General features: G+C 53.9%; 1 long non-coding RNA gene across 1 annotated transcript; it reads right to left on the bottom strand.

Moving 5' to 3' along the window:
* Positions 1–11,351: 11,351 nt before the first annotated feature.
* LOC138066916 (uncharacterized) lies at positions 11,352–14,057 on the bottom strand. The gene is made up of 2 exons (XR_011140613.1): positions 12,956–14,057; positions 11,352–12,014 (listed from the first exon to the last, which is right to left on the bottom strand). It is a non-coding gene; the product is annotated as an uncharacterized lncRNA (long non-coding RNA).
* Positions 14,058–18,904: the final 4,847 nt, after the last annotated feature.

Raw genomic sequence — 18,904 nt, 5'->3', positions numbered from 1 at the left:
CACAACCAGTGCGAGTTTCACTACTGATTTCCTCCACATGAAGCTTTTACTTCGGGCCAGCTCTGGAGCCCCTGGAACGGAGGTGCCTTCGGATGCACCGGCCACGGTAAAGAGCACTTTTTGGTGCATTGCAAGTCCCTGGCTCCTGCATCCGGACTCTTCCGGGAAGGAGCACCAGTTTAGGGCTGTTGGAGACTTCATCCAGACCAAGCGGGCGTGATGTCTCGCGTAAGTCTGAGATCTCAGGCCGTAAGAGGGGCTGGATCTGGGCTCCGGTGTGGATGCTCAGGATGGAGGAATTGCCAGGGCAGCATGGCCTGAGGACCCTGGCCGTGCAGGAGGAGCCTGAGCCCCACCGGCCCTGCAGCGCTCTGAGGCAGAGCTGCTGGTGGCACAACTGGGAAGGTCTTCTCGGCTAAGTGTCTCCACACGATTGGTATTTCCAGCCACAGAAATCCTAGCTAGGAGACACAGCAGCCCTCACCCGTCGGTATGTTTTGATAGGGCCTACCAGAGTGAGGCATGGGCATGGCCAGGACCTTCTGCGCAGAAGACTTCCAGCTCTTCCTCCCTGGCTAGGCACCATCCCCCAGGAGCCAAAAGACTTTTGAGGAACGGGGCCTGGCTTTGCTCCCATCAACACTAAGAATAAAACCAAAGTGGCAGAGGAGTTCACCCAGCACTTGGGGAAAGGTCACCCAGGAGGACTTCTAAAACCTGACCATTTGCCTGTAGGACAGGCTCCTCGGAGCGACCACAGCTGCTGGGGGTGGGAGGGGGGGGCCTCTTCTGGCAAACAAGGCTCCCTCGGCTTTCCTGGGGAGTTTATGGGAATCTGCAGGTACTGGAGAAAAGTGACCTCAGCATGCCTCCGGGGCATCTCACCAGCACCACATATAAAACCTTCTCTTCTCTTTAAGGCTATGTAATTTCTCTGTTATAGCTGATTTTGCTCCAGGTCAGAATATAACTACATGGGTTTTAATTGATTTCTGCAAGGCTTTCAACTTGAGGTTTCTTTTATTTTAACCACTCCTTGTCTTTTAAGCCAAAAGAGGTAGCAAACGACATTCATCACACCCGTCTCGAGGCAAGAGCTTGCTGTGACTACTCTAAGGTGTTCTTAGCTTTTTCAGCCCCCATTCTGAGACTCCCGTTTAGCGAGGTGCTGGAGCCCAGGCTTCGCCTTCACTGGGTGCTCCGAGTCAGACACGCAGCTACGTGCTCAGCTGAATCAGGGACTAAGTTATTAAACGAGCGGTCAGGGCTGCAATGTGCTCAGCGTGGTAGAAGGCACGGGGTGGAGAGAAGGTCTCGCCCCAACCCGCGCTCACTCCAGCAGCAGCCCCGCGGTGGGGAGCAGAAGAAAGCCATGCTTCCTTTCCCCAAAATAACGTTCCTCAGTGGTTGTTGCCCCGGAGGAGCGTGGGGAGCGTGCTCACCGCGGGGCCCCGCAAACAGCATTGTGGGAAGCTGCGCGCGGCACCCGGACCACGCGAAGGAGCGAACGGGGACCAGGCTGGAGACATAGGAACGGCTTGATCCATCCCTGCTCCCGTAGCCACCAAGCGGCATCCTTGGGGCTGCTCCTCCTTCGGCGAGGCAGCCCACAAACCCATCGCTGGGCAGCCAGGCTCCTTCCCCATGCGGCTGTCGGAGAAGCGTTGCACATACAGTCTGCGCACTGTAATTACGTAATAAATAATGATGCTAATGAGGTAATGGCTTATAAACCTTTCTGTAGAATCTTGTTTAATTTTGAGCCTTAGTTGGGTGTGGAAGAAAACCCAGTGTGTTAAATTAACGTTTTGGGTGTAAATCAAATTAAATGTACAAAATGCCCTGTAGGGTCAAAGCACAATGGGACCCACCCTTACAGATTTGACTACTAAAATGTGGTTCATTTGACTCAAATCATTGGGGAGTGAGAAGAGAGAGACTGGACCGAGTGATGAATCAGCCACAGGATGCTGTCGCAATCGCACCCCCCCCTTCCCGAGCAAACCCCTGGCGTGGGGATGGATTGATGGCCGCGTGGAAGACACACTGGCGACTGTTCCTTGCTGGAGGGCTCCTTTTCACTGCCAGCACCCTGATTTATGTACTACCTCAAAGAAAGTGGAGAAAGTGTGCTTGAGAGCAAGAGCCTTGGTTTAGAGAGCCAAGGAAGGCGCTGGGCTGGAGAGGGGCAGAGGGAGAGACGTAAGGACATTAAAGGGGGCAAAAAGGCGCAGGCAAAGGCAGAGGTCTACTGCTGGGGGATGAGGAGGCTCCAGTTCTATTTGCAAACAGGGAAGATTTTCGTTGCCTCTTAGGGGGAGTTTCCCAACGAGCGGAGCAGGAGCCGGTGACCCAGGGGAGCTGCGCAGTTCCCTTCACGGGGGATTTTGAGGGACAAACTGCATGGAGATGAACTTCCACCCTGCTTTGGTGCAGAGAGTGAGAGCAGAGCAGAGATGGGAACTGGCCAGCGGTGGGTTACCCCACGCCACTGTTGGCATCGCGTCACCGCGGGACAGCAGGCAGGGAGACCCACCAATGCCTTCCCACTCCTCCACCGCTCATCACAACTCCGCATCATGCCATCAGCTGTGCCTGCGCGACAGACAACTGATCAGAGTTAAAAATAACCTTTCTCTCTCTTGCCTGGGTTATTTTTAACCTTGATCAGCGCTGTGCAGCTCCAGAAATAGGCACATGCCAGTGTGGCGGAGGGCCACCGCCTGGGTGGGCATGAGGCGACGGCTTGATCATCCAGCTGCATTGCTCTGACCGAGCAGAAATGGAGGGACAGCAGTACGGACAACCCGCGGGAGCCATGTGGCAGTGCCCCACTCGCGAGGTAAGGGCTGGGCTGAGAGCACAGTACCAGCAAGTCACCCCGTGCCCCTTCTCCAGTGTTTTCCAGTCATTTTGAGCCAAACAGGACTGGAGGAAGACGAGACCCTGGATGGCTCCATCCAACGTGGAGCCTTGGGTCTCTAGCTCCCAGCAGAGCTCGGATGGGTGCATTTGTGCAGGTTTATGGGCTATGCTCAGCTGTGTGAGGGAGGCCATGACTTCGTACGCTTGGGAAGGTGAATCTTCATCTGCTGGGCTCTGCAGAGCGCCTGAAACAGCACGCCGTGACGCCACGGGGAGCCCTGGGCTCGCAGTCTGACCGCGTTGTGTAAATGCTCCTGTCCCGAGCAAGCCTTCGCATTACCACTTGAACTCGGGTCTCCACCTGGTTTGGCACAGCAATGCAAAGCAGCTGGAAGAGCCATGACGACCTGGCCTTGGGCTGCAGCGAGGGAAGGGGTCTCAGAAGGAAGACACCCATGTTGCGGTCAAGGGAAGCTCGGATAAGGGAGAGTATTTTGTCTGCAACCTGTTCCAACCTGCGGCCTCCCTGGCTTGTCCTGCGGTGCTCCAGCATGCTGTATAGTGTAGTTTAGCCTGCCGAGAATTGCCTGGCTTTAGTTGGTCTTCCCAGAAGGGTCTCAGAGACCACGTCTAAAGACAATGGCTTGAAAACCCACAGCAGAGTGTATAGGAAAGATCCCCTCGCTCTAATAAAAAAACATCAGCCTGAGCACAAGTTCCTTCCAGTCCGTACCTCCCTTCTACCTGCAATTCTAGTCTTCGTCTCAACGCTGAGCACTTGCCTCTAAAGAGCTGATGTGATTTTGGGGGATGCTCCTGTCCACCCCACCCTGCTCTGATTCTGCCCCACACCCCATCACGCATCTGAAGCACTTGGGGTGACTCAGCTCAGTTTCGGTAAGGTGTGTGTGAGCACACACCAGCCACAGCGGTGTTGCAGCCTTCGTTAGAGGAATGTGCCCAAATCCCCGGGAACTCAATCTTAACTTGTGCCCAGTGCCCCGTGCCTTCGCCTAGGGGCTGTGCTGGCACTGAGCAACTTCTCTGAGCCGCCGCACCAGGAGGACTGCAGTCACTCTCTGGCTGGCACTGGGATGAGATGCTCGGCAGCGGATGCAGGGGTGGGCAGTTCCAGCATAGCTGAACCGAAAAGGCAACGCAGCAGGTGGAGTCAGTTTGCCTTGGCTCTGCATCTGCACTACCGTGCCCCTCGGATCGGTCCAGCCAAATGGGTGTTCAATGCTTCTCTCCCAGGGTCACGAGGACTGAGAGAGCCCAGGGAGCAAGCTCTACTGTCAGAGGGGTTGCCATCACCTCCAGGGGCACCTTCTCCAGGAGGAGCTGTCAGCTCCACCACTGCACTATTGCCACTATATCAGGCACTCGCCATGAACAAGTCCATAACCCTCATCCTCTGGATTCAAAGCATGGCCGCAGGGTCAAATCCTGGACATTGGACGTGTGCTCCCAAGCCAGATTTTGGCAGTTCCCCTGGTTACATTAGGAATCACTTCACTGCAGCGTATGGAGCCAGCGCGGCTCAACACCAATGTACCTATGAAGAAGATAGCAGTGGCTCCACAAGCTTCTCCAATTTGGAGGGCAACCTGCTTTCCTTGGCTGGGCAGCAAGAAAGGGCTAGAGGAGGTGCCAGCTGGGGGAAAATGGCTCCTCAGGCTGTGGCAGAACCTGAACGATATGCGCTTCCCTGCTGGGTTTCAAGGTACCCCACCGTGCTGACTCACTGGGCTCCTGTCTCCTTGCCTCCCACATCCCCCGCCACTCCCAGCTTCTCCCTGTCTTTCTTCACCGATACCTTTGGTTCCTTCCCACTCCCTCTCCCAGCTTGGCGCTGTCTCTCGGGCCGCCCACTCGCTGCGGCTCCGCTCCCTCGGGGCACCCAGCTTCCCTGGCTGCTCCCAGCGGCTCCTCCGAGTCCTGCTTTCCTCCTGCGCCATCCCCAGGGAAACGGCAGCCTCCTGCACCCGTGTCCCTGGGCACCCCCAGGACTCAACCACCCCGGGAAGCCCATCTGACGTGTTAGTCCTGGTGGCTTCAATGAGACCCCCAGCTTGGCTAGAGCGAGCTCCGTCTCCAGAAGGAGATCCCCTGTTGGCTGCATGCAGCATTTCTGAGAGGACTTGGGCGACGAGCTCGCGGCCTCTCCTCCGCTGAAGACACAGCGGCTGCATGTGATGGCAGGTTCGTGTTGTAACAGAGATCTTTGCCGAGGGAGGATGGGGTGAACCAGTTTGGAAAGCTGTCCCAAGCCAGGTTTGTGGCAGGGGCTGTTCTGGCAAGGACTTTAGCAGAGCTCTGAGCGCTGGAGACTTGCGCACTGCAAGGACCCCTTTGCCATAGAGACAGGACTCGATCGGCATCTTTCTCTTAAGGTTCTCTGAAGCCCTTTCCCCACATTCACTCACTCTGCCCAGTGTCCCTTCTGCATTTTTTCCCCCTTGGTTTCCTGTGATCTATGCACTCACACTGTCTGTCCAGGGTTTCCTCTCCAGGAACTTTGGTGCCTTCCTACCAAATTTGATAAAATAGTAGAGGTCACAAAGGTATTCAAACCCCAGAAGTTTCATGCAAATAGGTAGCTAAGTAGAGGACAGAAAGCTACTCCATATTAACGTGCCCACAGTGCTTAAAAATACATCATCTGCATATTTATTAGACTTCAACAGATCCACAAAAGCCAAATGCACACCAGTCAGGGCTCCACCAGCTCCTCAAGCAACCACCTTCTGATGGTGATGGTGTTCCTCACTCCCTGTAGTTTATGCGACGTTTTCACAGGAGATATCTACATACCAACCAAACCAAACAGCCATGTGAACTGGCTCATGTTCTTCTGCTGATTTCATCCCCGATGAGGTCTCAATACCCTCAGTGACAATCTTGTTCATCAGCTGTCATGAACTTGTTCCTGTTGACTGCATGCTTGGCGAGTTTGCCACTCTGTGTAGTGCTGTGTTGGATAGCTTCCTCCTCCTGATGAATGATTGTCCGCGCTGGAAACATGTGGCATTCATGCATTATGCTCCATCCAGGGGGCTCTTTGGGTAACTTGGAGTGAGTCATCTTATTTGGTTGAAGGATGTGCTTTTTGATTGTGTTGACTGGTGGCAGAGTTAGTCTCATTTGGATTTTGGATTCACTCTGGCAAGTTGGAAGGAGCTGAGTCCCACAGGTGGGCATAGAAAGCTTCAGCCAGGCAAGATCTGGCTGGAGCAGATGCTGATACCCACAAAGCTCCCACATCTGTAAGTCTGACTCTGTCTCCCAAGCAGATTACAGCCACCACTTAAAAGCAGGATGAAGGCTACTCTAGGTGATATGGCCGCAGCATGGAAACTCTGTGCCCTGACTGACCTTATTCTTGAGTGAGATGTTTTCCCTTATCACGTTATCAATTTCCAGCACTCCCCCAAGCTCACTAGCTTTTTTATGTTGTTCCCATTTTGCTGCTTGACTGCTGCTCGTTTCAGGGGGATAATCCATGCAAGTGAAAGGCAACATGCTGGAAAAGGACCCACTTTCCTTACCATTAGCATGTGTAGCTCACCGTTGCAAGTTCTCATGGAGGCTGAGAGTCCCAACAAGAGGTGCAAATCCATGCTGCCGAGCAAGCCAGTGATGCACCACTCCAGCCTGTCCCATGAGCCGACTGTGGCCACTCTATTTTATCCAGGATTACGAAACAGCTTTGCCAGGGAGCTGGCAACTGCCCAGCTTGCTTGGGAAACACCTTTCTGAAAAGGCTGATGTTGGCTGGTGCTGGAGGAAAAAGGCTGGATTAGCTGGAATTGCAGTCTGACCTAGATTGTCCCTTCCTATATTCCTAAAAATAATGAGAGTACTCTCAAAATGCATTTAAAAATCCCCGCTTCCGGCAAATCACACGCCCCGATGAGCTGTTATGCACTGCACCAGGGGCTGCATGGGTCCAGGTTTGCTTAAACAACAGCTTTTTAACCTCTCCTGCAAGCGGTGCAAGCTCTGACATCCCCCTTCAAGCTCAGACAGAAAATCCCCATCCCCGAAGGACAAATGGCATCTCTGAGGCTCCGAGGAGACTTCCTCATTCCTGTTAGACGACCAGCTGCAATAAAAACTATTGTATGCATATGGGTCGGCCACATTTCTTTACTGTTTCAAATAGATAGGAGTCAGCTTCCCTAGAGTGGGTCGAATGGGTGGTAGGTGCCGCCTGTGCCCTTCATTTCATTTTGGGTAAGTGCGAAGGTTAATAGTGTGAATGAGAGGAGACAGAGGCTTAGAGAGACCGTGCTGAGCTGGAGGAAGAAATAACTCCTGGGTTGGGCTCAGGTGCTCAGGTACCATCCTGCCACCCATGACAAAGCGCCCTCGCATCACAGCTCCCTGGAGACTTCTACAGCAGAAGGAAGAGGCGAAGACGTCCATCTGGACTCCCCTCAGCTCCTCAGCCTGGTTTGCAGTGAGGGGGACGATCATCAGAGCCAGGAACGGTCTTTGGCACTGCTGATGCCAGCATGAGCGCAGCCCAGGTCTGAGCTGGGCCGGAGCACGGGCTGGGCTGTCCGGTCCCCATGCAGCAGCTGCTACAGCAGAGATGGGCCTTTCCCACCGCCTGCCCTGGTGCCCCGGGTCCCCTGCCTACACCAGAGCGAAGGCAGGGCCAGGCTCCTGGCCAGGGAAGCCAGCGTCGCTCCCAGGGAGTCTTGCTAAGGCAGACGCATGTGTTCAAACATGCCCAGAATAAGTTAACCATCAGGCTACACACTCGCCGTCTATAAAATCGCCCAGAGATCTCACTGGTGCCGTTTCCAGTCGAGCTCCTCTTCCTATGGCGGTGGTTTGACGGTCGGTGCTAAGTGCTGGCTGCAGTGCGCAAGGGTGGCTCTGCCTCCTCGCTGCCCGCCCAGCTGAGGACCATCCCTGGCTTCTGCTTTCCTCTCCCCTTTCCCCGCACGGCCGCACCACCATTTGCGATGCCCCAGAATGGAGAGTCTGGGGTGGACAGGACCATCCTCTCCAGCAACAGCATGATCTGGGGGGTCAGCTCAGGCCTCAAGATAACTCATTTTCCACCAGACGGTCACATTTGCAACCTCGCATGGCCACGAAGCACAGGGAAGACGGGACAGTAGGGGCCCTGGTTCTGCTGGCTGCTGCTCTCATATCTCCCCGGAAGCACCCTCACCTTGCACCGTCGCCATTGATGGAGACGAGGCGTCTCCCCAGAGCCCCCCAACACCCTCAGGTGCAGGTCCCTGAGGTTTCACCCCTGGGGTCAGAAGGACTGAAAGAAGCTCCAAGAAAAAGAAAGAAGCTCCAAGGAGGGGAGCTGGGCTGAGGCAGAGCCAACACACTGCCACAGCGAGGTGGAGAGTTTCAGCCTCATCGGGCTTGGAGATGACTCCAAACGACTCCACGGCCGAAAGAAAGCCTTCTCCTCTTTGGGGTAACCTCTGGAAGCAGGGAGCGGCGCGCCAGGCGGCCCAGCTTGCCTGGCCCAGGTGCTGGGGCTGGGTGCTGGGCGGGTGCTGCGCCCAGGACTTGCACATCTCACCTGCGGCGCAGCAGGGAGGCAGCGGCTCCGGCTTTCGGGCAGGGTTGCCTTGTCATGCGAGGTAAGGCTGAGTAATTGCTTTCAGAATGACTTCACCAACGTTTTGGCACCAGGGTTTTTTATCACCGTTGCCTTTTACGATGTTTACCAGATAAAACGTGCCTTTCAGTGGCTCTGGCTGCAACAGATTCCCAACAATACTGCTGCGATATCTGCCCCTCTTTCTGTCCTGGACAAGGTTCTGCGAAATTGCCACCAATATAATTATAAAGTGCTGTTTTTACATCCTCCTCTTGCTACCACGCTGCTAGACTTTGGCCTGAGCCTACGTTTCAACCTCCCGTCCTTGCTGCCCGGGAGCACGTTCAGGATGAAGCTCCTGAGGCCACCAACTCAGCCACCAATTAGCTGCTTCGGCACCCCAAAGCGAGGACGCGGGGAAGAGCCAGACCAAGCAAAAAGGGGAAGACGGAGGGGTGACGCCAAGCCCCGGGGCCACCCCGAGCACCCCCATCGCTTCGTCAGTCCCAGGAGCTGGTGCGGTCCCGGGGCAGCGAAGCAGCTCCGGGCACGCGCCGGGTTGGGAAACTCCTGCAGGTCGGCCCCTTGACGCCCTCCGCCCGGGGCAAAGCAAGGCCACGGAGGAGGTACCGCGCTGGGAGTCCACACCTTAGTTTGCCTAGAGGTAACCTGCCCGTACGGCTGGCCCCCAGGCTTGCTGGCTAACGTGTAACCAGACGTCGCCAGGCTGTAAAACTGGCAAGGGTTTTGCACTGGCTTTCCAGGGTTTCTGCCCTCCCCGCTGCAAGGAGGAAGTGCGCAGGAGCATTAAAATCAGAAGTGACCATTTTACAAGCTGCTCTTCAAAGGAAAGGGACGTTTTGGCAACGTGTGCTTTTTGCTCTTTGGAGAGGATTAAAAAAAAAAGGCATTCCCCCGCCTCCTTTTCCTCTCTTTTTTCCACCGCTGGAGCTTCAGAAGCATTAGACTGACTTCCCTCAGCTTTCCTTGGAAGACTTGTTGGCGGCCCTGTGGCTTGGCCACGTGGGACACGCAGCAAAACTCACCCCAGTGGGTTGCGAGAGCAGATCAGAGGCTCAGGAAGCCCCGGGACGAGCGCTCCCGGGAGAAATCACGGTGGCGTCCATTTAATTCCTGCTGGCAGCAAATAAAACTAAACCAAGTTAGGAACAGTGCCGACTGCTTGGAAAGGAGGCTAACGCAACTGAAACGGCGCCTTCGAAATCCGAAGTCGATCGCTCGGACCGTGGGCCGAGTCTCGTCGCAGGCAGGAGCCCCCGCTGCCCTGCCGCTTCGTTTCAGAGACACGCTTACGTTTTTTTTTCCTCAAGTTTTTGAATTAAAAAAACGTTGACGATGCCACCCCCTAGCAAATCCGAAAGCACAAATTTGCTCCCTGGTCCGGTAGGTTTTGTTTGAGCGATCTCTACGTTGCCAGCACCTGACAGGGGGAGCGGAGGGCATAAATAATTGTTTTTAAGTGGAAAAGGCATTGCGGTGGGAAGAAAAACCCACCTAAACGCAGCAATTACCCTTTTTGCTACTGTTATTTGTACTCATGCTCCGTTAAGAAAAAAAATCAGTGATGGTAACGGTGGGAACGACGTGTTCCCCTCCCCGATAGTTTCTTCTTTTTGTTCCGCTCTGCGCCCCACGACTTTGCGCAGACTGTACGCACGCACACGCGGGCGGTCAGGCGGACGCGCACCACCGCACGCACAGACCCCTGGCGGTGTCTGGCCGGGCGTGCGACCGTGCCGCTGCCGGCACATCCTCGGGGAGGGAACGGCTCGGCTCCGCTCGGCTCTCCGGGGCGCACTCCTAACGAACGCGCTGCGAATCGTCGCTGCTTCACGGAGCATTTGTTGTTGTTGTTGCTGTTTCGGTTTTCTCTTTTTCCGGGCCAGGTAGTAAAGCGCTCCCGCGGCAGCGGCGCGCTCGGCGCGTACATCAGCTGGCCGGCACGCGCGCCCACCTTGTGAGAAGCAAGGACAGCTAGGCGTCCGCGGCCTTACAAAACCCTTCCGTACACTTTGTGAAACCACATCCTTGGGATTTTGGCTTGAGGGTTTTTTTTATTTGTTTGCTTTTGGTTTGATACAAGGTATTTGTTACTCGCGTTACACAGGAGACACGACGTGATGCTGGGGGGGGCGGTTCAGACTTTGACCCACATGCAGAAACCGATTCAGTTCAAATTTTATTTCCATCCTCTGCTGTATTTTGGAGGGTTTCCCCTTAGGCTTTATCGCTACGGGTGGCCGTCTAAGGCAAACCACAACAGAGCAGCCAGAGCTGTGGATTCTCTGGTGGCTAATATAAGGTTGAGCTCGTGCTGTTGCCCCCCACTCCTTTCATGGGATGCTACTCTGCTCTCTCATTTCTAGATAACCCCCCCGTCTACACAAAGCTTAGCACGGACTCCATGACTGTCAAAATGGTTGGAAGGGGCAAATAAATAGAGAAGACTTACCAACAAGACTGCTAGAAAGCATAAGGCAAACGACGAGAGGCTTTGTTAAGGAGACCGACAGACATCTGTGCAGAGCACAAAGGGAAGGGAGGGGGAGAATGAGGGACAGAGTTTGCATAAGCCTCATGTGCTTAGGAAACCAGGCTAAAAATGTCCCTTCAGCATCGACTTCAGATGCATTAGCCAAGTAACTCTAGAGATCTGAGCTGTTTGCCCAGGAGATAAATAGCCTCTATTTAGCTTTTTTTACAGTCTCCATCACGTGTGTGTAAACCCCTTACTGACTGATTCTCGATGCCTTCTCCATGAGATGTCACAGGTCGCTGTGCTCAGGTTAGCAAACAGGGAGCCAAGACACAGGAAAGAGGACATCAGAGAAAGGTATGGACACAGCACATATGGACACAGCACAGAGAAAGGTATGGGAACCAGCTATTAGTAGCCAAAGTGTTTATTTGAGGAAACCTCATGTTCACAGAAACCAGCAGTACCAGGAGAAAAAAAAAAAAAGGCCCTCCTAAGCCACATTTTACCCAGCACAAGCTCAGCCTTTGCCTCACCCTCTTGTTCGAGGGCATCAGCAACACGGTTTGTCTCCCTGCAAGAAGTTTCCATCACTTTGCCAGCCGCCACACGCTGCACTGGCTTCACAGGCCCTGCGACAGGTCTTTGCAACAGGCCTTGGGCACTTAAGCCCATACTCATAGTGGGAAAGTAAAATCTCATCTGCTCTTGTCCTTCTGCCAATCTCTAGGCCAAAGGCTTTCACCGGCAGTATCACCGTGGGGTATTCCCACCTCCCTCCCACATCACCTCCATGTCCCTCGCACCGCAACACCCCCTTCGGCTGTGCCAGGCTGCAAACGTGATTCAGAGAGAAAACAGTTTCTCAAAGAAAGGCAAGTGGGCTTTTCCCCATGTGGTTGCAGGGTTTTAAGCCAGATCCAGTTGTCAATCTGGTCCACGGCTCAGTCTCCCACTGGGTCACCTCCCAGAATCAGTTTACCTTGAGCATGGCAAGGGGACAACTGTCCAAAGCGGGAGGAGAGCAGGACCACGGCAGGCTGAACCGTCGGAGGGTGAGCACTCCAGCAAGCCCTAGCCGTAGGGAGGAAAGGGAAGAGAATGGTAACACCTTAAGCCAGAACTGTTAGGCAAAATACATCCTTGTTGTGAGACCCGTAGCTTGAATGTTTACTATTCAGCTGGGATTTCAGCCCCTCAGGTGGGTAACCCCAGGCTTGGGAAAAGGCACCCAGCTTCCAGCTGGGGTGAACTGTGCCCTTCCCCGGCTGCCAAGGGTGCTCTGCTGGCTCATATCCACTGTGCATCTGGCTCGCCCCTGCTCTCGGCACTCCGGTGGCCTTGGCTATGGTACAAGTGCTCAGGCATGTCTTAACAATAGTCAATACACCGATGTGAGCAAAACCATTCTACTAAATTGAAATCTTATCATTCCCACTATTTTTACCTTTCATTTTAATCACATTTGTTCAGCAGACAGATAAAGATGATTATAATGAAGAGGGATCAGCTTCACGCATTAGGCGTTCCTCTTCCACTCAGGAGTGGACTGGGGACACGACCCAGTCATCTCCTTGCAGCAACTGTTCCCATTAATGGTACAGAAGCTCCTGTATTCCAGCCTTTCCTAGAAAGTATTTGGATGCATTTCAAAATCCCCTTCTACCTGGAAACATCTGAGCTTGTGTTTGAGATAGGGACTGCGGTACTCGTGAGGCTGAAAGTCCCTCTTGCCTGCCAGCAACCAACAGCGCTTGCTTGGAGAAAAAGTACAGGAAGGAATCAGGAATAAGACAAAACCTCTCACGATAGACCTCCCACCTGCCCGTTAATTTGTGGTTCAAGGAATTCATGAGGGAAAAGCAGCATCCAGAGGTCAATGGTACCCCATGAATTTGTCCAATTTCTGCCTGAATCTGTAGATAAGTTTAGCACTATCTAGGGCAATGAATTCAACAAATCACTTGCTCATGGTGTGGAAGAGTACTTCTTTTTGCTTGATTTAAGCTTCCTACCTGAAGCTGGTTCCCATTGTACTGTGGCAAATTGTGAATGATTGTTCCCTCACATCCTTCAGGATTTTATAGGCCTCGCAATATATCCCACCTCCCCACTAGACATCCTTTGGCTCAATAAATTCACAAGAGTCACCAAGACGGCTCTTCCGCAGCTCTGACTTGCTTACTTGTATCTTAACGTAGCAGATAGTGACTGCCCGACTGTTCCTCACTTTGGGGGATTCTGACCTGAATCTCTCAGTGCTCCACCACCGCCAGAGGAAGCTTTGCTTTTAAGTGTTACAGGGTGAATATGCTCTGAAAAAAATGAACTCCCAAACCTCCCACTCCGAGCATCCAAACACAGCCGACCAAAGTCATTCACGATAACCACCTGCGGCTCTCGTACAGAGGCACTGGGAACATACATCTTTCTCTGCCTGTAAAACGCTCCGATGCTCTAGTGAGGTGTCAGTGAAAGCTTACAGAGAGGAATCACGTTGTCTTCAGAGCACAAAAAACTGCCAAACATGACGCCTACGGCCGCACGCTGAACAATGAGAAGAAAAACAGCCGAAGAGCTGCTTTCTCCAGTCGCTTGTCCCATGCAGTTTGGGTTTCCTGGGCAAGGAGAGCGCAGAAGTGGAGGTCTCCATGCAATAAAAGCCGCAGCTCTTTCCTCTTGAATTCTGCAGAAATTCCCTTTTGTTCGTTTTTCAGAGCTGCAGCCGCCCCGGACGCGCTCCGGAAGAAAGCCCCAGCAAACATCCCCTCCTGAAAGGCAGGGGCATCAGACCGGCTGGCCACGCTCCCTCCTCCGGTGCGCTCTCCACATCCGCCGCGTTAACGGGCCAAACACCCACCTTGTTTTGTTTCCCCGCACCTCAGCTCAGCCGCCGTTTCGGCCCGGCGCCGCCTCGCAGGCCCTTGGGAGGCCCCGCCGCCTCCCACCCTCTCCTGCCGCCTCCGCCCGGGCGGACAAGCGCCTGCCGGCGTGGCGACAGGGCCGGCGAGCGGCCCCGGCCCGGCGGAGGCGGCGGGGAGCGGCTCAGGGCACCGCTCCGCACAAGGCCTCGGCGCTGCCCCGGCGGCCGCCTTCTCCCTCACCCGCCTCAACCTCAGCTCGGCCTTCTGCTGCTCTCGCCTGGCAGGCGGCGGCGGCTCGATGCGCTCGGCGCGCGGCTGCCGGGGCGTGCCGCCTTTCCCCCCCCCCCCCCCGCCCGGCTGCCCAGCAGGCGGCTCCGGCACGCGCGGGCAACGGCCGTCCGCGCGCCGCGGGCCGGGGCAGGCGGCGGCGATGTCGAGGAGCTCCCGGGTGACGCTGGCTGTCTCCGTGCTGCTCTCGGCCCTCACCGTGGCCGCCGTGCACGTCCAGCAGCGGCGCGAGAGGGAGGTGAGCGGCGCCCCGGCCCGGCCCGCCGCGGGGAGGGAGAGAGGGGTTGGGGGGGGGGAAGGGGGAAGCGAAGCGGCCCCGCCCCTGCCAACCGCCACCAACGGCCCCTTCCCCCCCCGGGCCACGCCCACCGCCGGGCCCGGCCCCACCCCCTGCGGGTGACGCCCGCCAGCCCCACCCTTCTTCCCCCCACCCCAGCGGGAGCCCCGCCCCTCACCTGGCGCCCCGCCCCTAGGGGGTTCGGAGCCCCGCCCACCCGCCCCTCACCTGGCGCCCCGCCCCTCACCTGGCGCCCCGCCCCTAGGGGGTTCGGAGCCCCGCCCACCCGCCCCTCACCTGGCGCCCCGCCCCTAGGGGGTTCGGAGCCCCGCCCACCGGCCGCACTCCCGGAGCCCCGCCCCTCACCTGGTCCCCCGCCCCTAGGGGGTTCGGAGCCCCGCCCACCGGCCGCACTCCCTGAGCCCCGCCCCTCACCTGGTCCCCCGCCCCTAGGGGTTCAGAGCCCCGCCCACCGCTCCCCCCCCACCGGCGGCATCCCCCTAAGCCCCGCCCTAGGGAGGCAGAGGTCCGCCCCTCACCTGGTGCCCCGCCCCCTGGGCTCGGAGCCCCGCCCCCAGTTGGAGCCCCGCCCCCCGGGGGCCGGTGCCCGCTTCCCCGTGCGCTGGGGGGAGTGCGCTTGGGCCATGGGGCTCCTCTGGGTGGGAGAAGAGGCAATTTAATTTGCTACAGAAGCTGAAAAGCGTATAGGGAATGGAGCAGGCAAGACTCTTATTTGGGCTCATCCAAGGGGAAATGGTGCTTGACCAATCCGACAGCCTTCTCTGATGGCATGACTGGCTGGGTAGATGAGGGCAGAGCAGTGGAGTTGTCTCTCTTGACTTCTGTAAGGCTTTCGACACCATCTCCCATCACATCGTCATAGGGAAACTCAGGAAGTGTGGGTTGGATGGGTGGCCAGTGAGGTGGATGGAGAACTGGCTGGATGGCAGGGCTCCGAGGGTTGTGATCTGCAGTGCAGAGTCTAGTTGGAAGCGTGAATCTAACGGTGTCTCCCAGGGGTCCATACCGGGTCCAGTCTCGTTCAATGTATTCATCAGTGGCCTGGATGAAGGCAGAGAGTGCACCCTCAGCAAGTTTGCTGATAACACTAAACTGGGGGGAGTGGCTGATACCCCAGAGGGCTGTGCTGCCATTCCGAGGGACCTGGACAGGCTGGAGAGTTGGGCGGAAAGGAACCTCCTGGAGTTCAACAAAGGCAAATGCGGAGTCCTGCACCTAGGGAGGAATAATCCTATGCACACCAGTACAGGCTGGGGGTTGAGCTGCTGGAAAGCAGCTCTGCAGAGAAGGAGCTGGGCGTGCTGGTGGACAAGTTGACCATGAGCCAGCAATGTGGCCAAGAAGGCCAATGGTCTCCTGGGGTGCATGAGGCAGAGTGTTGCCAGCAGGCGGAGGGAGGTGATCCTGCCCCTCTCCTCAGCCCTGGGGAGGCCACATCTAGAGTACTGTGTCCAGATCTGGGCTCCCCAGTACAAGAGAGACATGGTACTCCTGGAGAGAGTCCAGTGGAGGGCTACGAAGATGATGAGGGGACTGGAGCATCTCTCCTAGGAAGAAAGGCTGCGAGAGCTGGGCCTGTCCAGGCTGGAGAAGAGAAGATTGAGAGGGGATCTCATCAACGTGTACAAGTATGTGAAGGGAGGGTGTCAAGAGGATGGGGCCAGACTCGTCAATGGTGCCCAGGGTGAGGGGCAACAAATAGGACAGGTACAAACAATCACAGGAAGTTCCATCTGAACATGAGGACAAACTTCTTCACTGTGAGGGTGACAGAGCTTTGGAACAGGTTGCCCAGAGAGGTGGTGGAGTCTCCTTTGCTGGAGATATTCAAAGCCTGCCTGGACGCGATCCTGGGCAACGTGCTCTAGAGGACTCTGCTTGAGCAGGGGGGTGGGACAAGATGATCTCCAGAGGTCCCTTCCAGCCTCAACCTTTCTGTGATTCTGTGATTGGTGGATGGGATGCCTTCAGCCACCAAGGGTCTAGCAGGAACATGTACTAAACGTTCCTGAGTGTCAGCTGAAATAAATGGGAGCTGTACTTTGAACACATGGTGTGCTGCAGGATACTGAATGCTCTGAAAAAAGTCTCTCCTTAATGTTTTAGTGAGACATCTAAAATTAAGGGGTGTTTTTGACCTTAATCTTTCCTTGATTAGTATCACTCCTTCGTCTGATAGAGGGGTTCTGAAAACAAATTCATATTTACAAACTGTGGAGGTAACGGACATAAAAGAGTCCATAAGGAAATGAGTGACACCACCATCAGAGCGTGATCTGTGTATCTCAAAGTAAATAATGCCTCAGGCAACAGGAGGAACAAGGGATGTGAAACTAAATACTGAATACCTGGTCAGGATCCATTCCCATTACTGAACGAGATGGCAGTCCCATGGCAAGAGCAGCATGGGAGAGACTGGACTGTAACTCCTGGGCAAAAAAAAGGGGGTGAGTTAAGGGCACAGAAGCAACTCCAGAGTGTGGGATTCTGAGCTTTTAACTTGGAAGCTTGGCGTTCTTCCAGTGTGTCCCTGAAAAAAGCAGTGGTCGATCAGCAAATTAATTCGTATGGTTAGCGCCCCCAGCTTGGTTTATGCATCTCTTTTACTATCTGGAAGAAAATAGGGACTTGCTGCCCTATGCCTGATGTTCCCATTGCTCTGCTGTAGTTGCTCCAGCAGGCTTCCGAGCAGAACAAAAAGCTTCCCTTCCCAGCCTAGCTTCTCAGAGCTTTGAAAAGCCTCGTTCAGCAGTGGTTCTCCTAATCCGCTGACGTCTGCTTCGTTTGCACAACAGCGTTGAGTAGCTTTGGTTGCTGGCGACCTGAGATCGCTTCTGCAACCTTCTGCCTGAGGAAATCCTGCATTTTCCAAGTGCCGGATAACTTATGGACAAGGATGGACAGCCTTCACCCCTGTGGCTGGGAGCGGTCACTGCTGCGGAGGGTATCAGCGTCGCTGCTGTTAAGCCGCTGACAGACAGTTTTGCTGCGTTTCCTAGAGATGGAGGGGTCAAAGGAACGCCGATCAGCGGAAAAACCTTTTTGGAGTTTCTGGGTGACAGAGCCGGTGTCCTCATTTTTTTTAAACCAAAATTTAAATACAATTTTTTTTTTTTCAGATCACTGAGCATTTTGTCCCTTTCCGCACAAAATGCAACCTGTTATTTTCTATCCGTCCTCACACAGCCTCTGCGAACTCTGGGAAGGGGAAAGGGGTTGCAGGGCTACCAGAAAGTTACCATATCATGGGCAAGGGAGGATGCGGGGAACTATTTTCCCCCCAGAGAAGCCGCTCTACTCTCAAAATATATGTCCGATGTATGACTTCAGAGGTGGCTGACCTGTCCTTAGGGGGATGGGTTAGCAAAACAGTTCTCTAGAATTGAGGAGGATTCCCCGAAAAGCTGAGTTTGACACAGATTACATGTTTCTGTTACAGGAGTACTAGGATTACTCAAGATGCTGCTGCTGCAGCAAAGCCCAATCACTTGATTCTTCGTTCTGAGCTCGCAGTTAAACTTTAAATCACTATTCAGAATCAATAGGGCTCAAAGCTTACCTTAGTATTAATAGGGCCCAAAGCTTATCTTTTATAAATGAAATCTGAAATTTTATTTTTATGATCTTGATGTTCAAGTTGGGAAATAATGGCTTCAGGTTTGAGGGAGCCAATTATTTAGATAAAGAAATGAAAATGAGTAACATGGACATTCTTCAGACCTGGTGTAGGGATTATTTCAGTTTTATCTTTACGTAGATTAACAGACTTTTGGCTTTTATAATTTGATATTCCAGGAACTGATTGATTTCAGCTTGCATAAATTTATCTAAATTGATTCAGAAAGCAAACAGGCCTAACCTTAGAGTATAGAAAAAGGAGAGAAGAACTTTTTTGTAGCTCTTTGTCATGTATGAGGTAACAATTATAAAGGTGTCTTTTGCAAACTGTGCGTTTTAGGAGGAAACGTTTTCAGCATCTGAAGGATTGCAGAACAGCTGTATTTTATGAAGGAAAAAGGTTAACCTGCCTGATGCCCTGATTGTTCAGTTACACAGTATCTCTTCACATCTTTGTTGTTATTAGATAGCACTAATGAAGTATTTAGTTTATGAGCTTTGTCTTTAGCAATTAGTAATTTGTAACCTGAATTCAGTGCTTTGAAGGTGATGGGAAGGAACTGCTTTTATTAGATTAATTTCCAGAGAGAGTTTTGATTATTGGCTGACAAACGTGTCTGTATATTTTTAACAAGATAAAGCATTTCTTAAACAAAGCATTCCTATTTTAATCTTAACAGAAGAAAAACACACACTTTTTGGTATTCTAGATGAAAAAGAAAACCCCGTGAGAATTTGTCAAATAATAATTACAAGTATGTTCTAAAACAGCTTCAGGGTCAGTTTTCAAACAAATTATTTGCAGGTGCATTTTGGCACCGGTAAAACAGATCAAATAAATTATTCCTCTTTTTCGTCATTAGGCTAAATACTTTATTCCTAACTCCAGTATCCAA

The sequence above is a fragment of the Struthio camelus genome, chromosome 3, assembly GCF_040807025.1.
Source record: "Struthio camelus isolate bStrCam1 chromosome 3, bStrCam1.hap1, whole genome shotgun sequence".
In the NCBI taxonomy this organism is placed as follows: domain Eukaryota; kingdom Metazoa; phylum Chordata; class Aves; order Struthioniformes; family Struthionidae; genus Struthio; species Struthio camelus.
The sequence above is the reverse complement of the archived record's forward strand: the minus strand, read 5'-3'. Positions and strand labels throughout refer to the sequence as shown.